Below are 6,000 nucleotides of genomic sequence, written 5' to 3' on the forward strand. Positions count from 1 at the left end.
CTGGAAAGCTAAAGGAACCTAATGCGTTGTAACATTCAAGTAGCTGATTTGAGTATTTCATTCAATTAGAAAGTCTGTAGTAAGCTCCTCTTATTTGCCTGGCACTATTCTGAAGTATAGGGACCCCTTAGTGACAGAACTGATACATGTGCTACCTGGAAGCAGCTACAGCACAGTTAGATTTCTGTAAGTAAATAAGAATTCCTTTAGCTAAGCATCCATTCTACCATAATAATGTTAAAATAATTCTCCCCCACTTAGATCCTTATTATTTCTAAGTATATTCATTTTGGAGGTACTGATTTTAAAATATCTTCTAAAGTATATATACATTCAATTATGACTTCTCGACAACTTTTATGAAAACCTAATTTACCCAAGCCTCTCAACAACAAATAAATACTTTTTATCACATTTTAAAACTTCTCTTACTTCTTAGATAGAACTAACTAGAATGACATAGCACAATTTTGTGTCCGGTATACCTTACGCTTGCTTCTGCCACAATTATAAACTAGGGCAATACCTTAACTCTGTCTTAATTTCTTTAAAATCTCCTTAATGTTCTTATTTATGAAAAGGGACAATAGAACATATATTTGAGTATTATTAAGATATATTTTAAGCACTTAGAAGCAGTTATATATTTACTTATAGCCATAATTGTTTGAATAATTATCTCTTCCAATAATCCATGAGTATTTTGAGTCAACCATTTCTTTCTTATCTATATCTTAATAGTGGCTGATTTATAAAGGGAATTTGGTAAAGGAATGAATGGATGGATGAATATTTGAATGAATGTTCATATTTGTCTGAACATGCCAATTCTGAAACATGTTTACCTATTTATATTATCCCTGAAGTTAGGTTGGGCTTGTATTATCATCCCCTGATTTACAGATAAAATGTAGATAATATACATGACTTTTCTAGGGTCATAGAGACTAGAACCAGTCCCTTCTTACCTATTAAGGTATGATTCGATGACATTTCACCATTTTTACATGCAGCCCTGTACTACCCAGGTCCTTTAATGTACCACAAAGTCAGCTAAGGAATCAAAGTTGACCCATAACTGCAATATTAGGAGGTCTGTAGCATATATGAGATTGTTGTAATACTTACTAAGCCATATAACTGAAAATAGAATATACTCAAAAAACAATTCTAGGGCTTATAAAATATACTCAAAAAAAAACTAGGGCTTATAAAATGCACAGCTTTTTATTTAATACTTTTTAAAGGACTGCAGAACTGAATAAATTTTGCTGTAGTCAAGAGCCATTAACCACACATTTGCAGGTTGCACTTTAAGATGATTCTATTTTACTTAAGCTGTACACTCCCACCCAAGTTTTGTCTTATTTTGATTACCTCAGGTCAAGAAAGTCTAACAGGGATCAATCTTTCTTTTACACTTTAGAGCTCCATGTTCCAATTCAGCAAACATTCATTTAGCACATAAAAATAGAAGACACTCTGATACCAGCTGTCCTCACCTCAAGTTGCTAGTTTCATTGATGAAAAATTAAGAAAGAAAACATATTTTGACTCAGGTTATGTGTTTAAAATAGTCAATATCTCTGTTTTCACAGTCCTATATTTTGTAAGAGAGCAGTGGTATAGCAGGGAGACACAACATTTGGGATTGGAATCAATAATTGTTGCTCTGCTTCTGCCGCTGTCTTCTGCTGATAACAGAAATTTACCCTTTTTCCATATAACTCAGATTTTACTCAGTGGTCTCCCAAAAGAACTACATGAAGAAAATTTTAGAAACAATGCTTAAAAGTTATTTTCATATCATCCTTCGAAGATTTTTCTTTATATGCCTTTTGTAATGAATTAATAATTGGAAGTAATTGCCAAAATAAATTCATTTAAACATTTTTAAAAATAGTTGGAGTGTGCAATCAAAACTATTTGGCAACCATCGATCTATTCAATGGGACTTAATAAGAAATACCCACCCTAACTTAACTTGCAGTGTTGGAGATTTGGACCCGAAGGGTATCGGGAATGAAAGAAGGAGAAAAGGGGGAAGGAACGAGCAAGAGAGCTGGGATCAGGGGGTCTGAGGAAGGGCCCTGGATCTTCACATTGCAGGATGTTAGGATCATATAAGATTGTATATGATCAAAACCACAGCAGGGGGGTACTGGGTTCCTGGCCAGTGGTGCTCTGTCGTGGTCCCTAGGGGAGCAGCGACAGTCTCCCAGGTACAGCGGCGGGGACCGGGAGGGAGTGAGGGTTCAACAGTGAGCCCCTGATGCTAATGACTATGCTTGTGAGCTGATAAACCTAAAATAAGAACAAGGCCTAGAGCAACATTGTGCCTGGGAATTTCCTCCTGTCAGCCTTCATGTTACTCAAATGTGGCCAGTCTCAAAGCCAAACTCAGCATGTAAATGCAATGCCTTCCCTCCAGCGTGGGACATGACACCCGGGGATGAGCCTTCCTGGCAACGAGGGACCACTATCAACTACCAACTGATGATGCAACTGGAAAAGGACCTTATATGGAAGGTTCAATGCGGATCAGCAGAATATCCATGTCTACATAAAATAACATGACTTTAAAATGCTGTTTGACCTAAAGTAAGGGGGAAATGGAAAGGAGAAATGAGTTTATATGGCTACGAGTTTCTAAAAAAGAGTCTGGAGGCTGGCAGAAGGATTGCCCTCATGCACAACTGAGCAAAGTCAGAGAGACAGATAAAGCAGATACAACCCCCAGATATTGGTTCCTTTGAAGGCTAAGGAGATCCATGAGAGTTATGGTCATGGCCGATGGGGTTAACTACCAGGGCAGATGGCCCCACTTTGGAAATGGTGTTTATGTGTGATGAATCTGGACTCAGATGGGATTTCCCTTCATAAGACTTTCATGCTAATGTGCTGGAGGTGCAGTTAATGTTGGGGTTTAAGATATATTTAGGGGATTTGAATCTCTGGACTGACAATGTGATAGCCAGGTCCTGAGCCTCAACAGACTCCAGCACCTACAATCTGATTTATTGGACTTACCATACTCAGCTAAGATGGAGTTGAAGAAGGACAATCACCACACCATGGAGCCTAGAGTGATTACAACTGAAAATGGAAGGATTGCATCCAGCATCCATGTGGAATCTGAGCCTCCTCTTGACATAGAGGTGCAATGGACACAACCAATCCAATGTCCACATAGAAGAGGTGGCATTGGATTGGGAAAAGTGGACATGGTGGACGATGGGTATGGGGAAAGGCAGGAAGAGATGAGAGGTGGAGGCGTCTTTGGGACATGGAGCTGCCCTGGATGGTGCCTCAGAGGTAATCACCGGACATTGTAAATCCTCACAGGGCCCACTGGATGGAATGGAGGAGAGTATGGGCCATGATGTGGACCATTGTCTATGAGGTGCAGAGGTGCCCAAAGATGTACTTACCAAATCCAATGGATGTGTCATGATGATGGGAACAAGTGTTGTTGGGGGGGGAGAGGGGGGGTGGGGGGGTGGGGTTGAATGGGACCTCACATATATATATATTTTTAATGTAATATTATTACAAAGTCAATAAAAAAAATAAATAAATTAAAAAAATAAAAAATAAAAAAAAAGATTGTATATGATCAATAAGCTTGCTGCTGATGGATTGGTACATAATTGAAGGCATTTTAAAAATCAAGAATACTCTATAGCTGTATTGTTATCCTCTCAAGCATTTCTATTTTCACCATCATAACTTTATAAGCAATAAAAATATTTTTCATCATGAGAGGTCTTTTGTTTGTGTCTCTCCTAAGTACTTTTCACTCTGGAATGCTGTTTTGATTAAGTTGATGCTGTGCTAAAGCATATCAGAGTTTCATTTTTCTCTCTGTCTATTGCCTCCGTACTTGAACTCTTTCCATTTGAATCAACTGCTGTTACACTCAGGGTGCTTTTTCCAGGGAAGCGTTATTTCTCCTGCCAATCACACTCCCTCTTAATTTTAAGCTTATGTCTTTGTTATGCTAAAAATGTCACTGTTTAACTCACAGAACAAGATTCTTTGGTATTCTACTTCTTATGTCCTTATGACATCTAGTACAAATTTCCAAGATGATATATTTCACACTATATTTTCATTTTCTATTCTCATGCCTGCGACTCTACTGCTTTGTAAATAAATTCCTTGAGGGAAGAGATTCTCTCCATAGAGAAGGTGGCTAGTTATTTGATCAGTCTTTCACCTCTATAGTCTTGACTCATTCCTCTCCTTAAAATCAACATTTTATATTATTTTATTTTTACATATCTAAGATGCTATATAATCATTCATCTTACATCTATATGTTTGAATACATAGAGTATAAAACCAATTTTGAGCAGTACAAAAATTATGTCTAAATATGGAAAGAGATATAAGAACATACAACAGAATGATAACAAGGAGTTCTCTTAGGGTAATGAGTTTTTTTTTTCTTTTTTTGTGATTGTATTTATTTTATGTAATTTAAAAATAAAATACGTTAGTTTCTAATCAATAAATATTCTTAAAAAGTAAAACCCAAATATATAGCATTGCATCCTCTTCTGGGTGATCATTGAAAAGCAAAAGTAACTAGGAGGGGTTATTCTTCAAGGAACTGAAAAAGATAAACTAGGCAGAAAATCAGTATGTATCACTTGTTCAGACTAACTTGATAGATCAATTTCATTAACGAAAAGATTAAACAAAAAATAAATTTAAAAAATACAAAAACTTTAAACTAGAATCGGATTTGGTGAACAACTAGCACAATCACCCTCAATTTCCACATAAGGAAGCTGAGTCCAAGTTTATTTAAGTGCTTTGTCTAAGATCATTTACAAGGAGGATTCACAGCCAGAGCTAGGGCTAGCATCCAGGTGTGCTAATTCCTAGTCTAGCGCTCTTTTAATTACAATTAGGCACTCATAATAGACTAATCACCACATTCTCTCAAACCTGTATTGCTACAACAGCCAGTTGCAGCTGGGCTTCCTCTCAGCACTCCCAGGATGGCAAAGAGATTACATTTCACAGGCCAAATCTGTCACTGCGTAGAGACTTCCTGGAGCGTTTGTTGAGAAGAATTCTAAGGCCACATCTGAGCTCAACAGGAGAGTGCCAGAACAGACTAATGTGACTGCCAGGGTGAGAAGTGATGGAGGCAGGGGTGGTAGAAGCCTCCCCTCCTCCCTCCACAATTCTGGCGAGGCTCATCTTCTCAATCACACAAATTTCCATCAATCACAGTTTTCCATTTCCTATCCCAGCAAATCCAACTTCCTTTGCCTAATTTCAGTATCACCCCTTTACCAATGAGATTTGAACTTCCTCAATGCCCCACCTACACTGTTTTTAGTCATTGCCTGTATATTCCACATTTATTCCTACCTTGTTGAAAATGACAAACATATCTTAGGTGTGCCTTTTGAGCCCCTATTTCCCTTATTAATATCTAATCATCACTTATGTCTGATGAGAAAGTCTTAGCAAATATGCTGGGGCACCGATCCAGGTCAGTCCCTTAGGTGGCTTAGACCTCTAGTGGGCTACTCAACGAGAAGAAGATAATTGCATTTATCATGCCAGCAATTATAAATGTGATAGAGAAACTAATACAGCAAGGTGATCATTTTAACCTAGTGGTAAGGGGCCCCACTTCAGGTAACCAAAATAAGTCAACATGCAAGGGCTTTTGTGCAAGGATAAAGAAGAATGAAGCAGTTTGTCCCAGAGAGAAGATATCATGTGACCTGTTTTATGCTCTATTCCAGATCTTATTTCCAGGCTCTAGGGAGGTCAAACTATCTGTACCAACATTTGGCTCCATGAAATATCTCTGTTTAATAAATTCTCTTACTTAATTTAACTTGAGTGACCTTCTTTTACCAAATAAACTGATTAAGTTTGCACTTTGCTCACTATTTCTTCATCCTCCCCTTTCCTATTTAATTTTATCCTTCTTTCACAATTCTATTCAAATGCTGGCTATTCTATGAAGCA

Source organism: Dasypus novemcinctus, chromosome 25, assembly GCF_030445035.2.
Source record: "Dasypus novemcinctus isolate mDasNov1 chromosome 25, mDasNov1.1.hap2, whole genome shotgun sequence".
Classification (NCBI taxonomy): domain Eukaryota; kingdom Metazoa; phylum Chordata; class Mammalia; order Cingulata; family Dasypodidae; genus Dasypus; species Dasypus novemcinctus.